The following is a 20,167-nucleotide window of genomic DNA, read 5'->3' on the forward strand; positions in this document are numbered from 1 at the left end:
GAGGGCCAGGCTCCAGCCTCGGGCAGCTCTGCGAGGGCTGAGGCGGCCCAGGGTGCTACCGGGCGATCAGCCTGGCTCTCCTTAATCAACGTCACCTGCATGCATGAGACCCCAGCTCCCGACTGCTTTTCCAAGCTGCAGGAAGCCAGCTCCTGGACCCAGCAGGCTCTCGATGAAGTGCTCTTGCTTTGCTGGGAGCATCTGGCCCGTGCTCCTGAGACTGCGTGGCAAGGGACACTGGCGTCCTGTCACCGGCGCCCTGCTCAGCGCCTACTGGGTAGCGTCTGGCCGGCCAAGCGGCTAGGACAGCCGGTGCGGGGCAGATCTCATCCAAAAACTGGAGAGTTTGGATGTCCACGTTGGTAATACTTCTCAAGATCTCAGCTTCTCCTCTTCAGTCTTCATCGGGAACATCTCCAGACATGTCCACCGAAGATGTCCCCGCTGCCCCTGGGACGTGTCCTCCCGCTGCTCCGGGTGCTTTGCACCTGCGTTGCAGCGCCCGCACGGGTCGAGCCTCGGCGAGGAGCCCCGGACACCCGCCCGGCAGGGAGCGCGCGAGCAGCCCGGAGCCAGAGCTGGGCACGGCGCTGCTCCGGGAGCCCTGCCGAAATCCCCAGCAAAGTCTGCGGTGGGGGAAGTCATCAGCCGCCCGGCTGGCGAGAGGGAATAAACAGGGCGCCTTGCAAGTGCAGTGACGCTCGCGGGATGCTGATTCCTTGATCATTTCTTAAATGACTCTTAAAAAAAAAAAATTGGCAATTAAGGGATTGTTGGTTGATGAATTGTAAAAAAAAAAAGATGCATTTATGAATCACTGCATCCAGGTTGGATAAGAATACCGATGGCGCTGTATTTTGGAGTAATTATTCTCCACGAGCGTGTGAATCATTAGGTATAATTGCCCTAATAAATAAAAGTGAGATAACACCAGTCTCTAGCTTAATCTGCAAGAGCAGAGCAAGCTCGTGTCTGAGAGCACTTCGAGGGAGACAAACAGGAGCACAGAGCGGAGGGAGAGTGGAAAGGGGAGCGCTCCAAGCCCGGGCACATCATTAACTCCTACCGCTCTCACCCTGGTCCGAGTTTGCCACCGGCCGCGGTGGCCGGAGGCTCCCTGGGCGCTGCCTCCCCGCGTGCCCACAGCTTTCCTGCTGCAAAGCCGCAATTTTGTTAAAAAGCATTTATTGGGGTGGGGGGGAGCAGCTATTCAATCCCGACAGGAACATTTCGGGTTTCCCCTGGGAAATGCTGGAATGAAGAAAGAAAAAAAACCCCCACACAACAGAAAACCCCAACACACACTTGAAGTTGACATTTTGAAATGAAGCAGAAATTTTCTTCTCCACTTAAAATGTCATCACAGGCTTTTGCTTAAAAAAGAACTCTAACCAGAATGACATTTTGAGGGGAAATGTTGACTTAAAACCCAAAAGAAACCCCCCAAACCATGAAATGAAATGTTTCCAGCCAAAATGAGATTTCTTGCAGGGAAATCAATATTTTTGCAGCAAAAAAAAAAAAAAATCAAATAAATAGAGAGCTCTTTGGATTGCGTTTCCCACGGGCCAAAAGGGCTCCCGCTCTGCCCAGCCCCTGGGAAGACAAACTAGAAATACTTTTCCATGTTTTTTTGCTGGGATGGCTTTCACCCTGCGCGGGAAAGGCGGCGAGGGAGCGCTGCCCAGTGCTACCTCGGACAAAACAGCGGTTCCCCTTCCCGGGAAAGCGAACCGTTTCCTGGAGAGCCCTGCAAAGCAGGACAAACCGCTCCGTGAACCCTCCTCCCGGGCGCACCAGCGACGGGCAGCACCCACTCCCTCCCGGCTGCGCTCCGGGCACCCGCGGGACGCCCCGTCCGTCCTCCGGCCCGGGCTTCCCGCCTCGGAAACGCATCCCAGGAGTGGCACGTGCCCTAAGGGACGTCACGCGGCAGCGTTTCCCGCGCCTGGCTCGCCGGCTGCACGGCGGCCCCTCCTGCCCCGAGCCGCTCCAGGCTCCTCCGGTCGCTCTCCCGCCTTAGTTGCGCTTGGGGCAGTTTAAAGCCCCCTGCAAACCCCCTGCCCCATTTCGGCACGCGGCTCCAGCGCCGGAGCGGCTTGGCGACCCCTCTCCTCGGTCCCGCGGGAGGCAAAGGAGGAGCTGCTGGTGGGTGACGCAGAGCTCTGCTGGCCAGAGCCCCCGCGCCGGGGACCCCGACGTCCCAGCGTCCCCCCGGCCCCAGCCAGCTCGGCCGGGCCGCGATCGTTGCTCCCGGCACCCAGGAGCGCTGCCGGAGACGGTGCCGCGATCCCTTCAGAGCGCGAGCGGGATTCACGCCGCACCCCCTGGGGCTCCCTGCAGCCTCCTCGGGGGGGAACGGGATTCGGTCTGTAACCCAGGGCAATCGCCGCTTGCTCTGCAAGGAATAACTCCGAGGCTCTTCCCCGGCCCGCAGGATTGGAGCCGGTGTCCCCGGGGAGAGCCGCCGCGGGGACACCCCGGGCCGCGCGAGCGCCGGCCGGCCATGCGACGCCGTGCAACGCCGTGCAACGCCGTGCAACGCCGCCCGCTCGCGGCGCTTCTGGCTGGGTGGGGCCGGGCCGGGAGCAATCTGTGCTCCAGCTCCCCGCGCCGCAGCTCCTGCTGCCTGGCTTTTGTTTTTTAATAACCTGTAATATGAGAAGCCCGCCCTAGGGAGCGGAGGGATTATTGTCAAATATCACTTCCTATTTGCAGGGCTGCGAGGGGCTTTATTCACGTGAAAAGCCGGGGGATTAGCCGGGAGGCGCGCGAGGGACGCCCGGCGGCAGCTAGGGAGCTGCCGGGGCCGTCTCCTTTCCGCGGAGGGCCGAGGTGAAACCGCACGGACCACGAGCATCCCGCGGCCCTGAAAGGCGAGCGCCTGGCGGGAAGGGCTGCAGAATCCTAATTAGCTTTTTAAAATTAATGAATTGGCGCAGAAACAAACGCGCGGGGACAATGGCTGGCACCGGCTCTGCCTGCAAAAAGCCGGCGCGGCCACGCGGCACCCGAGACGCGGAGGCAGGGGGCTGGCAGGCGCTGGCGACCCGCGCGCCCCCTCCACGGGACGACGCCAGGCGAGGAGGCCACGGGAGCCACACGCAGTACGGGGCTCGTCCTGGGGTCAGCCGGCTGCCCGCTGCGCTTCCCGCCCCGGGAGACGGGCGGAAGGGCTGGATGGGGACAGCAGCGAGGATGAGACGAGCGGGTCGGGCAGACAGGCTTCGCTGCAGGGACACGAGCCCTGGGCTGCTCTGCCCGGGCGGCACCACCCTGGCGGCCACGCGTGGTGGAGCTGAGGCTCTCTGCGAGGAAGAGGAGAGCAGGACACCTCTGCCGAGACGCTTGGGCATTGCACCCGGGCGAGGGAGACCAGCAACGGGCTGGGCCAAGCTCTCCCCGGACCGGGAAAGGATGAGACAAGGGGGCGGGCGAGGAGTGAGCAGGAGGCAGCAGCTAGCCAGGGCGGTGAGAGAGCTCCCAGAGATGCCCTCAGGATGGAGCAGCGTCCCCTGCAAGCAGCTCACGTCCCAGGAGGAGAAGCCCTCCCACGGGCTGCTGCAAGCCACCTTCCCGCCAGGGACCTGCCGGCCACGACGTGGGTGGGGGGCACCCAGCTCCCCAGGCTGGGAGACCCCCACCCCACCCCCCGACGGGACCCCGGGGCCCCAGCTTGCTCCCCACCTGCTCTTACCAACCTCCCCAGCACCCGGCCCGACCCGGGAGCGCCCGGGAGCTTTGCCACTGGGCGGAACCCGACCGCCGGCACGGCCCTGCCCCTCTGCTGCCCGGACCTCTTGCGAAGCCTCCTGGAAAGGCAGAAAGCCCCGTGCGCCGCGCGCAGCCCCCAGAGGTCGATTAAGCTCCGATTAATTGCGTTAAGGTCAGCCAATGTACTCTGCTAAGGAAGAAAGCCAGTAATTAAACGCCGCGCGGGGTGGGCTCCTGCCGTCAGCTTCCCGGCGGCGCTGGCGGAGTCAGGCCCAGCAGGGTCGCGGCCGGCACCGCCGACCGTAAAATGGTGGCGGCAAGCGGCAGATAACCGAGCGCCTCGCCTAAAGCCATCAGCGACCAAACCGCCCTCCTCGTCGCCTCTGCCGTCGGCCCCGAGCCCCCGCCGCCGGCCCGTGCCGGCCCGCGGCCCCTCCGAGCGGCGGGGAGCAAGCGCGCGGCGGCAAAACGCCCCGGCGGAGGCCAGGCGCCCGCCGGCCCCTCTTTGTCTGCGGGATAATAGCGGCCGGCGCGGCCCCCCGGGGCCCGGCACGCTGCGGCTTTCAGCGCCGCGGACAAAAACGAGGGACGCTGGAGCGGAGACGCCGCAAGGTCGCCCAACGCCCGCTCCCGCGCCGCCGCAGGATTTCCCGCGCCGTGCCGTGCCGTGCCGCCCCCCCGCGCGAAGGGCAGGCCGGGCTACGAGTGTTGCACCGAGGTTTTTGCTTGAGGATTTCCGCTTCGCCGGCTCTGATAATTACCCATCTGATGCAGCCGGGAAATAGAGACGAACCGGCGTAACCCAGCGCAGCTACCCAAGGCGGCGAGAGCTGTCGCTCTCAGACGCTCACGGCGGCTTGTTTGCCAACCACCTACAGACCGAAAATTACTGGCTAGAGACACCAGTGAATCATTTTCGATAGCTGAGCGGCAATTGAATCTTAAATAATTCAGAGGGCCAAAACGGGAGGAAAAGCGCAAAAACAGCTCCCCGATTTGCCGTTAGTTTGCTCAGCGAGAAGCCTCCCCAACGCAACCCACCGCTAGCACCTGCTCGGGAATGCCCCGCTTCGAATCCAGCCTTGGGAAAAACAAAGGGAAAGGAAGGGAAATCCTTCCCAGGCTCCCGTCCATGAGGGCCACCCAGGGCTGCCCCTGCCGAGCCGTCGGCACAGAGCTGGCCCCGGGCGGGAACGTCCCACGTGCCGCCAGCCCCCGCCACAGCTGCAGCCTCGGCCCTCCGCACTGATGGCGGTGACATCACCGTAGCCATTGCCACTAAAGTGGCCTTTTTTCCCCCCAAAGTGGGGGGAAGCAGAAGGAGGCTGTCAGGAAAAAAGGGCAGAAGTGAGCGGAGTGTGACCGCCGGCACAAATCCCCCCCTCGCAGCCCGGAACAAGCTGCCCCCCCGCATCGGCAGCCCGGCAGCGGCGGCCGAGCAGGACGAGCAGCGCGGGGCAGCGGGGACCCCCGGCTCCCCTTCGCCCGCCAACGCTGCCCGCCACGCGCGGGAGGAGATCCGAGCTGCCGCCAAGCCATCCTTGGGCACGTGCCCCCGCCTTGGCGTGCGCCGCCGCTGCCGCCGGGGCTGCCGGCAGGTCTCGGTGGGCAACGAGCTCCGTCTGCTGCTCGTCCTCCGCTCACCCGCCCTCCCTTCGCTGCAAACGTCATTCCTCCGAGCGCAGCCCACGTAACTGATGCAGCGGGGCCAGGCCTGCGCCAGACCCCCCGCTCTGCCCCGCTCCGCTCGCCCCTGCGGGCGCTGAAGCCACCAGCGGGACGGGCTCACCACGACGGGCAGCCCCGCCGGGAGCGCCCGCAGGGCTCCTCTGCCCGGCACGCAGCCCCGCGCTGCCCGCGCGCCCCGTGGAGCAGGGCTTAGGCAGCTCCGCACCTGCTAAAGCCCCTCTTCATCGCGGGACCGCTCCGTTTCCAGACCGTCGAGCGAGCAAAGCCGCACCAGCGGGCTCCAAAACGACGTCCCGGGACGAGGCAGCGTGCGCGCGTTTTGCAGACGTACGCGCTTGGGTGTGCGTGTCCCTGCAGACGCCCCCACGTGCCCGCTGCACGCCGCGGGCACTGAGCGTTGCCTCGTTTTGTTCCTCAGAGGGAAGCGAGCAGCCAGAGGGGAGGCACGAAGGCACCAGACAAGGCGACCGCAGCTCATCCCGGCTCGTCCGGCGCCGGCAGAGCCGCAGCCGGCCAAGCCCGGGCTGTCCCTACCTTCCCGTAGGAGGTCTGGCTCCCCCGGGGCGGCGACGGCGGCCCCACGCTGCGGGGGGCTGCGCGGGGGCGATGGCCCGTCGCCGTCTGTCCATCTGTCTGTCCGCCCACCCTGGAGGAGCCACGCGGCCCTGCGGCTCGCCGCATCCCATTGCAATGCTAGCGCCGGCCTCCGTATCAGATGGAGATAAGGACAAAACTGCTCGTCGCTTGCCCGGCGATAAGCAAGGGGCCGGATTCTGCCACCGGCGTCCAGCCGGCCGCCGCCGGGATGGCGAGGCGAGGGCGAGCACCTCGCTGGGAGCGGGCGGAGGCCGCAAAGCCGCTCCGCGCGGAGAGGAAAGCGGCGGCCGGCGGGCAGCCGGCGAGAAGGGCACGGCGAGCGCGGCTCAGCGCCGGCTCTCCTTTTACCTGGCGGCACGCTAATGCCGGGGGCTCGCGAGAAGCACCCCAAGGCAAAGGCAGCTCTCCGCCAGAGCGAAATGGGATCCACCCCAGGGATGCGCAGCCCGTAGCAAAGGCACATGCAAAAAAAATAATAAAAATAAAAAAAAGACCCTCCCCCCCATGCAAACAAAGGCAAACCTGGACGCAGCAGCGTGCACAGGAGCTCAGGCAGCCCCAGCCCAGGCGAAACACGGCCCCCGCGGCAGGGCTGCCCCAGCCGCAGGCAGGCACCGAGCCGCCGCGGGGACCCCCCGGTGGCAGCCCCGGCCCCACGCACGGACCCAAGCACCCAGACGCCACCTGACAGATGCGGCCAGACACGGACGGAGGCAGCAGAGCAAAGGCACGAGCTCGCGGGGAAAACCCCACGGGGAAAAGGCAGCCTGGAGCCAGACTCGGCCCCCAGCTCCGGCAGCTGGAGCTGCACAGGGAACGCCGGAGCTGCGGCCCGGGAGATACCTGTGCAATTCCCAGTGCCGCAGCTTCACTCGGCTCCTGCCGGGGCCCCGAAACTGCAGCATCCGTAGGCTCTGCACAGCGCCTTCCCCGCCGGCGCCTGGCAGCCCTGGGAGGCGACGGGTATTTATTGGGGCAGCAGGTCCCCGGCCGGGCAGCGAGGCCGGCGGGCGGCCGGGGCTGCCATTGGCTCCCGCGCCAAGCCGGGCAGCCCCGCTCTCCTGAGGATCGCGCGCCCAGGGCCAACTTTAGCAGGGAAGCTATTTTTTTTTTTTCCTCAGCTGAAACAAAGACGAGAGCTGGAGAGAGTGAGCGAGCGACAGCGCAGAAGAGAAAACAGGCGGGGGGGGGGGGGCTGAAAAAAAACCCCAAACCCCAGACCCTGAAACAAGAGGGAAGGAAAAACAAAACCAGGGACTGCAGAGACAGACGCGGAGATGAGAGGGCAAAAATGGAGAAGGGGAGAGGGGACGGCCGGGGGCCGAGCGAGCGGCCCCACGGGGTTACAAGCACAGCCGGCACCGCAGCCCCGGGCCACCCCGAGCGCCCGGCCTGGAGCCCGCAGAAGCCCCCGAGGGCCTGGGAGCGGACTCGGGGGGCTCTGGCAGTCGGGGGGGCCACGCCACGCGGCGCCCCTCACGGCCAGGGCTCTCCTGCGGAGAGGGGCCGCGGGGCTGGCGAGCGCCCAGCGCCGGGACGGCCGGGAGGGCAGGGGGGTCGGCCGGGCTCTCTGCCGGGGCCACCCGAGAAGCCCTTTCCCGCGTCGCCGGGGGACGAGGGGGCCCGCGCTCGGCGCGACGCGGCTCGGGGAAGAGGGCAGCGCCGGGGAGGGCTCGGGCAGCGCGACCCCCGCGAAGGGCAGCAGTGGCAAACGGCGAGGCCGCGGCGGTGGAGCGGGGCGGCAGCCGCAAGGGCTGCGGCGCGCTGAGGGGGCTCGGGGAGGAGGCGCGCACGGCTCCTCCGCCGCCCCCTCGCCCAGCCTGCGGCGCCTGGGACGAAAACCGAGCGGCGCTTGCCAGGCCCCCGGCCCCGCGCTCCCCACGCCCGCCGGGCCGGGAAACCCCAACGTGCCTCCGGGCGCGGGAGCGGCGCGCCGGGGCTGCTTACAGGTGCGGGCGAGCCCCAGCAGCAGGATCGGTGCCTTGCTCCAGCCCAGCGCTTCGCAGAGCTGCGGCTCGGGCAGGCGAGGGAAGCCGCGACGGCGCATGCACGGCCCCGGCGCCCCTCTGCCTTGCAGCAGACCGGGGCTCCGCAGCGGCCCCGCTCCCCAGTCTCCTTCGTGGGGCGCTCCCCGCGGGACGCACGCACCCGCGGCACCAACGGCAGCATCGCGCTCGGGAACCGAGCGCAGCCCCGGTCTGCGGCGCGGAGTTACAAGCCGCAAGCGGGAGAAAACTGGCCCCGGCTTTATTTACGGGCTGCGAAGGGAGCAGGGAGCGAGGGGGTGGGAGCGCTGCCCGCCTTCGCGCCCGCCTGCACCCCGACACCCGCACGCACACGCACACACGCACACGGGCGCGAAGGGGCGAGCGCCGGGCACCGTCCCGGGGGGCGCGGGGAGCCCCAGGCCGCCGCGGGCTCCGCTCGGCGGGGCGCCCCAGGGGAAAGCCCCGGCCCCGGGCACCGTCCCGGCCCCACTCCCGCTCCCAGCCCCGGCGCTCCGGGACGAGCCCGCCGGCCGCAGCCAGCTTCGCAGCCGGGGGCACCGGGGCGCCGGCCCCGACCCGCCGGCACGGGCAGGACCCGGCGCCGCTCCCCGCACCCTGCACCCCCGAGCCGGGCCGCGCCGCGCCGAGCCGGGCGCTGCCGCCACGCACCGGCCCCCCCGCACCCGCGCCCGGCCCTACCTGCGCGGCGCCCTCCGCCGTCCCCGTCTGCAGCGGCGGCCGGCGCCGAGCCGCGCCTGCGGCGGGGGCGGGCGGGGAGGGGCAGGCGGGGGGCCCGGCCCGGCCCGGCCCGGCCCGCTCCCGTTCCCTCTCCTCCTCCTCCTCCTCCTCCTCCTCCCCCTCCCCCCTGCGCCCCGGCCCAGGCCCGCCCCCGGCCCGCCCCCAGCAGCCCGGCCCCGCCGCGGCCCCCCGCTGCCCCCCGCCGGGGCTGCACCCCGCGCCGGGGGCCGCACAGAGCCCCGAGGGGCGCAGCCCGCGACGGCGGGGGGGGGGGCACAGACGGGTGCCCCCGCGCAGGGAGAAAACCCCAGGCCGCCTCCGCGGGGATGGAGGACGGGCGGCAGCAGGCGGTGCCCGCGCCCAGATGTGCGGGCGGGCCCAGCTGTGGGGGCGCAGGTGGCTCCCGCAGCGGCGCCGGGCGCGCACGCACGGGCACCCGCGCCCCTCGGGGCCCCCAGCGGGGGACGCGGCCCCCGGCCCGGCCCGGCCCGGCCAGCGGCTCCCTGGCGCTTGGGGCCCCACGCAGCAGCCGGGCCCCCGCGGGCTGCTCGCCGGCTGCCGCCTTTAAGCCCCCCATGAACGGGCGCTGCTGTCTGGGCGGCCTGGGGAAGGGGGTTGGTCTGGGGGGGGGGGAGCTCTGTGCAGTTTAACCCCGCGGAGGTGGCTGTGGGGCTCCAGGCGAGCGGGAAAGGTGCAGCTCAGCCAGGCAGAGCGGGGTTCCGGGCTCGGGGCAAGCGAGCCTCGCGGGGCCCTGCGCCGGGCTGGTTTTGGCTCCTGCTGAGAGGTCTAGCACAGGGGGAGATGCTCAGACCCGCTGTGGCCCCCCCCCCAGCATGCTGGGTCCCTCCCGCAGGGCCGGCAGCCCACCTTGCGCTCGCCGCTGCACCCAGCACCGGCTGGAGAGGCTGCCGGAGAGAAGGGAGCATTTGGCACAAAGATAGATTTGCCAGCTGTTTCCCACCGCTGCGTGTCCGTCCGCGTGTTGACCTTCACTGCGCCCTGCCTGTCGCACGCTCACACCTCGGATATGCCCAAGCTCCAGTCTCCATGCACCGACCTGAAATCACCTTTTCTCGCGCATCCCCTTTAGCCAGGGGAAGGCTTGCCCATCGAACGCAGCTTATGGACAGTAACGGGTATTGCTGTTCCGGCCGCTCCCCGGCTGGGCTGCCCAAAATGCTGGAGCGGAGGCACATGGGCTGCAGCGAGCCCTGCGCAGCACCCTGCGCTCGGGGAGAGGGTCCGCAGGGGCCCTGCTGGTGCACGGAGGATTGCGAGGGCAACTCTTGCTCTGCACTGAATTATTTCAGAGCAGCTAGCGCTCTTCCTCAGGGTCACGGGGCCCCACAGGCACCCAGAACCAATACGGAGGGTCCCCTGCCCTGCTGGTGTTAATCTGGACGGCCTGTGTGGATCAGCAAAGCTGATCTCAGAGCCTCTCTCCCTGGGGAGATGCCTCACCCCGTGGCCCAGCCGGGACAGGCTGAGCACACGGGCAAAAAGCCAGGGCTGGTTCAAGCGCTCCGCCGGCTACAAGCGGTCCCTGAGCCGGTGCGCTGCCCCCGGGCTCCCCCAGCTCCGATCTGAGCCCTGGCGCTTTCGCTGGTGGGCTGGAAGCACAAACGCCAGGCACTCGCATCCGTTTCAGCCCAGAAAATCTGAAGACAGTGCTGATGTGCTGGGTCATTTCTCGCCAGCGGTGGGCAAACACGTGGCAAGAAGCCTGGGTGAACCGTCCCGGGCATCCCGAGGGCTGCCCGCGTGCCAGCCCGGCATGGCCCCCTGCCCCACGCGGAGCGGCCGTGTCCGCAGCCCCCTCTCGCTCCGGCCAGTGGCCACCAGGACACTCGCCGGCCTGAGCCTGCCCGGGAGCCCTCAGAAGCTCCTGCCATTCTGCTAGCGCTAATGAAGTTGTTAATTAATTAATAGGTTGGCGACTGAGACGCTGCTCAGAAACGATGCTTTACAAGAGAGCTGCAAGCATTTGAGTTTGGATCACCGAGATAAGAGAGCTCAAGAAGACAGAAGACATTTTAATGCCAGGGCGGATGTTTAATGTACGCAAATCCCTCTCTGATTGCTTATGAACTCTCTGCACACACTGAGCCGGGGCCTGCAAAGCCAAAGCGGTAGATTAGCTGGGTTTCCCAGCAGTAAAGCCCCAGAGGGGCAGGCTCCTGGGAAAAGGGGAGACCTGGCCACTCGGCTGCACAGAGCCGCCTTTCATTGCCGAGGGCCTGGAAGCGCCTCGGCTCTGCCGGTAATTCCGACACCGTGCAAGAGGGATTTTCAGGCCGATGCGGCAACAAAGGCAGTTAAATCTAGCCAGGTAAGAAGCTTTCGCATTGAGCTGGCCGTTCACAGGCTTTTTTCCTCTTTCTAGGGGGGGAATTATTTGTGGTGTTTTTTTTTTTAAACGCATGTGTTGCTGCCTTTTGGGCGCTGGAGCAGAAGTAAGCAGGTAACAGGCGCTTTCATCCCCAGCCTGGCTTCCCGTTGCGGCTGGGACTCCAGCTAGGGGCTTTGAGCATCAAAGGCAGCCGCCGAGGCTGGGCAAAGCCAGCCGGAGCTGCGATAAGCTCACGTCAGCCGGGAATTGCTTTTTTTTTAAGCGCCAGCAGCAGAAAGGTACCCGGAGATTAGCGACTTTCACACCAACCGCCTGTGTGAGCTGCTGGAGGCTGGCGACATCTCACCCTGCCGAGGACGCAGCAGAGGAGGCGACGCGTCGCCCTTGCACCCGGCGAGTGCGCGGTGCTCCTTCGCCTCCCGCCGTAAGGCGGCGCCTGGCACGCTGGCACCCTCGCCACGGGCGCCCCACGCCGTGCTCGGCCCCGAGTCAATGCAGACTGTAGCTCCAGGTCGTGTTTTTGGCAGCCTGATGTACCAATGACCTCCTGTTGGGCACCGGGGCTCCCACCACCCGTGCGGAGGGTGACGGGCCCTGCCATCCTGGGGTGGGAGGGTGCTCTCGCCATCGGCTCTGCAGAGAGCCCGGGGCACTCGGGCTCCTCGGGGGTACTTTGGGGGAGGCAGAGGGGAGCCCAGCCTTCGGAGCCTGTTGGAGGCCAACAGGAGGTTTCCGAAGGGCTGCGTCCCAGGCCGGAGCACCAAGGCTCGCGCGCCAGCCCGGGTGAAGCATCCCAGGCTGGCGGGGGCTTTGGAGGGTGGCTGCTGGATGCCTCCGGTTGGGCAGGCAGAGGATGTGCCAGCGGCACCGGCCCGTGACTCAACGCCTTCACACGTCGCTTCACATCAGCAGGTGGGATGTTAAATGAAGCAGAAGCCTTTAATGAGCCGTGCAGTCGGAGGCAGCCTGCCCGCTCGGTGAACTGCACTGCTGCACGGCAGCTCCTTGCCGGCTCAGGGGGAGCTTGGCACCCCAGGAGAGCTCATCCATGCTCCCGGACTGCTGTCCCCCCCAGCGCTGTGCGTGCTGCTGCAGGGTGGTGCCCCCACCCCAAGTTAATGCCATCTAGCCAGTCAGTGCCAGCTGTGCTGGCCCCCTGAGAGCACAGGGCAGAGATGCAGGGCCTGGGGGTGCAGGTTTTGAGGCACCTGGTCCCCCCGAGGTAGAAGATGCAGGGCCTGGGGGTGCAGGTTTTGAGGCACCTGGTCCCCCCGAGGTAGAAGATGCAGGGCCTGGGGGTGCAGGTTTTGAGGCACCTGGTCCCCCCGGGGTAGAAGAACTGGCTGGAGCAGCCACTGGCTAACCTCTCATCTGTTCTTCTGGTCTGGTGGAAGCTCCTCAGACACTGCTGCTCAAGCCCAGAAGATCCCATGTTGAACCAGGAGGTACAATGGTCCCATCACAGTGACACCCCTCTCGATGGCATCGTGCCTTTGCATTGCCTCAGGCTGCAGGTTGACCTCGCAATGCTGCACCTCGCCATGCGCTGCTGTGTTCGCTTCCCACATCCAGGTGCCCAGGCCACCCACCAGCTTGGCTCACCCCTGCAGGCACTCGTGGGACTTGGCCCTCCCATGGCCTGGGAGCACTGGCCCCCACAAATACAACACATTTCCAGCCAGGAGGGGACATGCATGGGACATGCCCAGATGCAGCTCCAGAATGGGGCTGAGCCTTGTGTCTGCCTCTGCTCTTAACCAAGACGGGTGGGAGACGAGAGGCACCTGGGGAAGGAGCTGCAGCCCCATCACAGGTGTCCCAGCAGCAGGAGAAGGAGGCAAAACCAGTGTGCTCGGATCTGCCACGCGTTTGCGCTGCTAACGGCAATTAGGGTAACGAGAGCACCCTGTCCTGGCTCCCCTCCTGCCGGGGTGCGTTTAGGAGACGTCTGTCCCCAGCACCCGTGGGAGCGTCCAGCTCCCGACCTCTGCACGGTGGGTGCTGGGGGAGGATGATGGAGAGCTCCTCCTCCTCCTCCTCCTCCTCCTCCTCTCGCCCGCTCGGCTGGCGTTCGCTGCTGCAACAAGATTAAAACAATTGCCCTGTTATTTGTTTCATATTTAATAACCAATTGAGTAGCAGATCTCCCAGCAAGCCCCTGCTATCAATCAAACCCGCACAAAGTCCCCCTCCGAGCCCGCGCTTCTGAGAAGAAAGAAAACAAAATTGGGCTAATTTATTATTCATCCGTTCATTAAGTCCGCATTAACCAGCTATATTATAAAAGAAAACAGGCTTGTGCCTTTTGCTCGGCAGACTCTCCGCTCATGAATATCCACGAGGCTCTTCCCCGGGCCGCTGCCGCCTCTCCGCCCGCGGCGCATCCCCAGCCGGGCGGCTGCGGCGGGCAGCGGCGGGGCTGAGCAGGGAGCCGAGCAGTTGTTGTTTCCGCCGTGCGAAAAAGCAGCATATGGCTGCGGTTCCCACGGCGCGCGGGTGGCGCGGGAGCCCCCCGCGCCCCGCCAGCATCCCGCTCCCGCTCTCCCGCGCCGGTTTTCCCGGGCCGGGGAACGGCAGCAAGCAGATGGCACTTTCCTCACGTTTCCTTGTTATTCCCCTAATTACTGCACAAATATTATTCCCCGGCGGCTGGTGGGGCGGCTGGGAGCGCCGGCGCGCGCAGCACCCTTGGTGCCGCCGGGCGCTCGGCTCCCTGGAGCAGCCGGATGCAGCGCCCCGGGGCGCCCACGCAGCAGGCATCCGGCACAGCCGGGCTCCGGCGGAGAGGCTGGCCCGGCCCGACACCTGTAACATCTGGACGGAAGGGAAGAACGCCGGGATGCGGAGCAATTAGCTCGCTTTGCATCGCGTCAGCCCATATGTTGCTCATTTAGGCTGCAGCCGGCGACGGCGAGGAGGCAGGCAGCGCGGCGGCAGCGCTCCGAGCGCCAGGGCCCACGTGCCCACGCTCGCCGCGCGCCCCTGGGCCGGAGGCGTCGCAGTCTCGCTCGGCTCCAAACGCCCAGGGCAGCAAGGAGAGCGGCGAGGGCCACGGCGCCGCAGCCGGCGCTGGGCTGCTCCCGCGGCCCGGGTGGATGCGCCCGTTTGCAGCCTGGTGAAGTGCCGGGCACCCGTGGAGGGGGCTGCGCCGGGGCACGGGCATACGTACACCTCTCGGATCAAACAGAGTCCAGCTGGACAAAAAATAGGCTGGCTTAAAAAATGCATCGCTTTGAAGTTATGTAAATGAAAGGCAGGGGCAAACAGAGCATGGTGGCAAAAGGTTTCCTTTTTTCCCCCTTTTTTTCTTCCTTGCCAGCTTCCTCCAGTTAAAATTGGGTTGCAATTCATTAATAAAGGAACAGTTGTACTGAATAAGCTCCCTTGCTTAAATCAGGACAGAGAGGCGTAATTAACCCAGCTCAAGTCTGATGCGATGGAAGAGGAAAATGCTCTTCTGTTTTGGTCCCTTCTCTTAAAAGCCCGACGCGTCCTCGCAGCCTCTCGGGAGTTGGTTTGAGCTTCTTATTCGAAAATGAAGCTTGCAGCCTGGCGGAGTGGGTTCATGTATATATATATATAAAAGCTGTCACGATGATATTTTATTCATACCCATCTCCCCTTCCCTTTGCCTGGAAATTCCAGGAGCAGCCAGCAGGCAGCTCGGAGAGGGAGAAAGCAAGAATCCCCTTTTAAAAATAAATTACACATGCAAGTCACATTAGGCGAAGGCACACGAGCCGGATCCTCAAGGCGCCGTATGCGAGCGCCGTCCCTGACTTGCCGGCACCGGCGGCTTGCGCTGGCCGCGCCGGGGCTCGGCGGCTCCCTGCCAGCCGGGCCCTCCCCGGGCAGGAGGCAGCTCTGCAAACACCCGGGGCCACGGGGGGAAGCGGGGAGGGAGCCGCCGCCGCCCCAGCGAGAGCAGCCGCGCGGCACTGATTTATGCTAGCTGAGGATCTGGCCTCTCCTCTCTCGCCGGAGCTAGCGCCTAAATTACAGCCTTAGCGGGAGCGTGCAGCTGTGGCTTTTGGTGATGGTTTAGCCATCTTTCCCCATGACGGTTTGTCTCGGCGAGCTAGACGTCGTCTGTCCGCTGGGTGAGATACTCAGCGTTGGTGTGATGCTTTGAATTTTGATGCACCGTCTCTGCTTGCTGGTGTTGCTCTTCCTGTCCTTGTCCCCCTCTCCCAGCCCTTCCTCCACCGCCGCTTTCTCACCTGGTTTAAAATAGCTGCTTTGTTGCACAAAAAGGCAGCTCCCCCCATGGAGGTGGTTGGATTTGCTTTGGGAAAACAGGAGAGGAACCCCTAGGAAAGTCCCCGGGCGCACCCGTGCTTGCACCGGCGAGGCCTCCCCGGCTGCAGGTCGAGCCCGTCTCCAGGTGCTCTTCCAAAACACTGCTCCACCGGGGCGGCCAGAGCCTCTCCGTCTGGCGAGCAGGGCAAAACTGCCTGTGTCAGAGCCAGTGGACAAGGCCCGAGGAAGGACATCGGGAATTCTGCGGCTGCCACCCCAGCCCTGCCATTACCCGCGAGCAGGGCTGGGGCGAGCGCCCAGAGGGACGTGGGCAGCCAACAGCAGTGCCGTGCAAGGGCACCCCTGCTAGGGGGACGTGCAGGAGCACCCCTGAGGTGGGGACGTGCAGGAGCACCCCTGCTAGGGGGACGCGCAGGAGCACCCCTGAGGTGGGGACGTGCAGGAGCACCCCTGCTAGGGGGACGCGCAGGAGCACCCCTGAGGTGGGGACGTGCAGGAGCAGCCCGCGATGGGGACGTGCAGGAGCACCCCTGCTAGGGGGACGCGCAGGAGCAGCCCGCGATGGGGACGTGCAGGAGCACCCCTGCTAGGGGGACGTGCAGGAGCACCCCTGCTAGGGGGACGCGCAGGAGCAGCCCGCGATGGGGACGTGCAGGAGCACCCCTGAGGTGGGGACGTGCAGGAGCACCCCTGCTAGGGGGACGTGCAGGAGCAGCCCTGCTAGGGGGACGTGCAGGAGCACCCCTGAGGTGGGGACGTGCAGGAGCACCCTGTGACGGGGATGCGCAGAAGCACCCCTGCAGTGGAGACATTCAGGAGCACCCCTGTGACAGGGACACCTGGATTCACGGCCCAGCCTGCCTGGACGGCTCTGCCCTGTGCTGGGGGATGTGCAAGGGGCAAGAGGACAGTGGGAGACTGCCCCACCGCAGTGCTGCCCCACATCGGCATTACCAGCCCCAAGCGCTCAAGGCAAGACCTGGACCTGTAAAATCAGTGCGCATGGTGGAGGGAAAGAAGAAAATCTTCCAGGAATTCATGTTTGTTCCTCTTAATTTGACTGTGGAGACAGCAGAAAGCCCCTGGACCTCCTCAGGGTGCACTGCTGCTTCTGCAGGAGAGATGCAGGAGCGTCCCCAGGTGCATGCAGCTGCAGGGAGCCACCGCCTCCAGGACCACCGTCTCCAGCAGGGCCTCGGCCCCGAGCGCTGCGTGCCTCCCTGCTGCCGGCCGGCCGAGCGCCCTCGCCTCCGGCCGACCCGCAGCAGCCCGCAGCCGAAGCTGGGCAAGGTCCCTGCCAGCCCGCGGCCCGCTTCTCAGCGGCCTCCCACAGCTCTCCGATCGCCCTCCCGCATCTCCCCCCAAGCAAAAACTCTCCCCTTCCCTCCCGGAGAGCCGCTAGGTTCTTCATAGCCCCTCTTTGGGGGTCTGGAGGCCGCGGAAGTGATATGAAAGCTCGACATAGCCTTCTGCGACGAGGTTGGGCAGGCGTGCGGACGGTCCCCCCGGGAGCCGCGCAGCCCCGGGTGCCACCTGGAGCAGGCCGAGCAGCGCTGCCACGCGCAGCACGTCCCCGGCCGGGGCGTTTCGTTCTCGGGATCGAGACTCGGTACGCGAGCGGCGCTGCCGCCTGCTGCCGCTGTGCCGTGAATCTAAACGAAGGCGATCCATCAGGCGCCGTGCGCTCCTCGCGAGGGGCCGGGGGGGTCAGTGCTTGCGGCGCTGGGTGACGGCACGCGGGAGCAGCGGCAGCGCTGGGGCTGACTGCCCCCCGCCAAGCGCCGGCGAGCCTGGGAACCCTCCGCGGAGAGGGCGCTGGAGGGGTCCCTGCGTGGGGCTGCCGCCCGCCGGGGCCGCCACCCCCGGGCAGCGCTCGAGGCCCGGCCGGCAGCCGCGTTGCAGCAGAGACGCTTCTGCCTGGCAGCGAGGAGGGAAAAAAAACAACCCCAAAATCAGTGTTTGTTTCTTTTGGAGACGATTGTTCTCTGCGCCCTCCGTGTATTTAGTTATTATTAAAGCGTTGTTTTGTTGTCAGCGAAAGCCTGCAATTATGCGCTCTCTCTTCCTTTTTTTTGGCTGTCAGCGCGTCGCTCCCTAAACACACTGCCGGGGTTTTCGCGTGTGCCTGTTGCAACGGGGAGCTGCGTCTGCTCATCGCAAGGAGGGAGCCGGGCGCCCCGGGGCGGCGTGGAGCAGCCGGCTGAGATGGGGTGCCGCCAGGGCCGCCCGGCCAGGTCGCACCAGGCTTGGGCTTTTGATGTTTAAAGTAAAAAAAACACAGCGAGGCAGACTCCGGGCAAAGACCGTGCTGAGCTGGCCGCGGTGGGACCTGCAGGCGGAAAGCTTGGAGCAAGCCAGCGAGTGCTGCTGTCAGGGGAAACGCCGCAGGTCCCTGTGCCGGTGCCACCGTGCACCCGCTCCAGCCAAAGCACCTCTGGGGGAAAAAATGCAATTTTTACTGCAGCTCCTCGGGATAAGTTTCCCTGATCCACCACGAGTTATTGCTCGGTCAAATAAATAGTGCTTGATGGCTGCAAATATGCTCCATGCGCCGCATCTGCTGGCGACGGTTAATCTTGACGCCTCCTGCGCGGGCAAGGCGCTCCAGACGGGCGCCTTTAAATCACTGCCCTCCCCGGTGCCCGAAAAGCGCCGCACGTGCCTGGCCGGAGGCACCCGGGGCGCGAGCGGGCACGTTGGGGGCTCGGATGCGGGCGAGCCAGGGACGCCGAGAGCCGGAGCTGCCGTGGGAGCGCGCGGGAGCCCCGCACCGGCCACAGCGTCCCTCCGCCGGGGGCCTGGGGCCGCCGCTCCGCCTCGGAAACCCTCCGCGCTGAGCTCTCTCTCGGCTTTATCTCTGCTAATCTAACGCGGCTAATTTTAAAGGAAGCTGCCCTCCCCTGACACGGATCTCCCCGCGGCATTGAAATTAAATGTGGGCTATAATTTGGCATTTGAGAAGCGAAAGGGATGGCGGCCCTAAGGGAAAAGATAACAGCTTGGCTGTTTGCGTTAAATAGCTGTCTGCAAGCTTCAAACTGCAGCAGGAGATTTAGATCAGTGCCGGGCCGGCTGCCAGGAGCACGGCCTGGTTTGGGGCTACGTCTCGCTCAGAGCGCGCGGCTCCCCCGGGGCCGGCTCGGACCTCGGCGCCGCGTTGCACCTCCCGCATGCACCTGTTTTTCCTCCCTCTGCTTAACAGCTTCCGATAAAACGTTGCACGGGATCGTCGCTCCCTGGATAGCTGAGAGGAGCCGCGCAGCCAAATCGCTCCCTGGGCAGGGTGCGGACTCACGGCGCGCGGTTTCTGTTGGCCTGAAACAAAAATTAACTCTAACTCCAAGCACCTTTTGTTTTTTTTTCCCCCCCTCTCCTTCAAACAGACATTATTTAAAAAAAAAAAAAAAAAACAAAACTTTGAAATAGCAATTTCAATGGCAGAACTGGCCAAAGCAATCCGAATTTTCCCAGTTTCGTGTTGCCGCACCTGCCTTTCCCCCAGGATTCCCTTTGCAAGCCCTGCTGCCCCTCTACTTGTGCCCCCTCGGGGACAGCCCAGCTTGGCGGGCTCTGGCACGGACATCCATCCTTGCCGGAGCCCGCTGAGCCGGGCTGTCCCCGAGGGGGGCACACGAAGGTTTGCAAGCTCCCACCTGGGACTGGGAATGCCATTCCCTGGCATGGAAAAGGCACCGGAGACCTCTGCCTTCCCCGGGGCGCCGGCGGGAACCGAGGGGCCGCGTTTCCTGCGCCGGCTGGGGACCGAGGGGCGACGCTCCCCGCGCCGGCGGCGGGCGCTCCCGGCCCTTTGTAGCGTTCGGGCGCCGTCCTCCCCTTTGTTTAGCATTTTAATTATTTTAATTACCTTGTTTGCCAGCTTATCTCGCGGCTCCAACCCATCTGCGTGCGCACACGCGCAAACACACAGACTTTTATCTCCGGCCCTCTGCGAGCACCATTAGCATTTTGTGCTCCAGCGTCTCGCTGCGGAAAGCAGAAATTAGCATTTGTTGCTGGCGCTGCTGCCGCGACGGGGGCCGGCGTCGTGCCCCCGAAACAATACCGCTCCCCGCAGCCCCCCTTCGCTCGGGGTCACTTCATTCTCCCTAGAAGAATGGGGCTAATTTATCTCTATCCCCCCCCCCAATATCCATTTCAAACAAAGGCACCAAGAGATTAAGAACAAAGCTGAAATGGGGGTGGGGGGGGGGGAAGCGATGCCGCCCCAAACTCGGCTCATTGGCAGGGGTAAATAGAAAAGCGCTCGGAGCTGCAGCCTCCGGTCGAGGCAGCCGTATTTCCGAGCAAGCAAGTGCTTTCTGACCAGGCCGTGTAGCTGGAACCCCCCATTTTCCCCTCAAACGCTCCGTTAAGGAAAAATTACGGAGCTTCCCTGTTGGAAACGGTGCTTTTTCAGTGGCCTGTTAGCGCCACTTAAACGCCTCTCCCCAAGAGCCCGGCAGACCGATAAATCTGTATCGGCTCACCTTCAAACGCACTTCCGTGCCCTACTTTCCCTCAACAGCAGCAAAGCAACAGCCCCGGTTTCGGAAGCGGCTGGTCTCCGGCGCTCCCACACACCGGCCCCGGCTGCCGAAAAGGGCGCCCCGGGTGCGCTGCCGCGGTTCGGGGGCGCGCGGGGAGCCCCGGGCACCGGCCGCCCCCGGCAGCATCCCCGCGAGCCGCAGCGCCGCCGTCCTCCTGCCTGCGACCTGCCTCCGAAGGCTCGGCTGGACACGTCGCACGGTTCAGCGTGCTAATAAGAGGCTCCTGCCTCCGACGCGTGCCCTTAGGGAGAACGGAGCGAGTTAGACAAGTTCTGGAGGAGGGT

The 20,167-nt window shown here is 65.5% G+C and overlaps 1 long non-coding RNA gene across 1 annotated transcript; it reads right to left on the reverse strand.

Annotated features, from left to right (window-relative positions):
- Nucleotides 1-18,523: 18,523 nt before the first annotated feature.
- LOC106487060 (uncharacterized) lies at nucleotides 18,524-19,948 on the reverse strand. Its single transcript, XR_001293006.2, has 3 exons — nucleotides 19,824-19,948; nucleotides 19,202-19,320; nucleotides 18,524-18,651 (listed from the first exon to the last, which is right to left on the reverse strand). It is a non-coding gene; the product is annotated as an uncharacterized lncRNA (long non-coding RNA).
- Nucleotides 19,949-20,167: the final 219 nt, after the last annotated feature.

This window comes from Apteryx mantelli, chromosome 12 (genome assembly GCF_036417845.1).
Source record: "Apteryx mantelli isolate bAptMan1 chromosome 12, bAptMan1.hap1, whole genome shotgun sequence".
NCBI classification, from domain to species: domain Eukaryota; kingdom Metazoa; phylum Chordata; class Aves; order Apterygiformes; family Apterygidae; genus Apteryx; species Apteryx mantelli.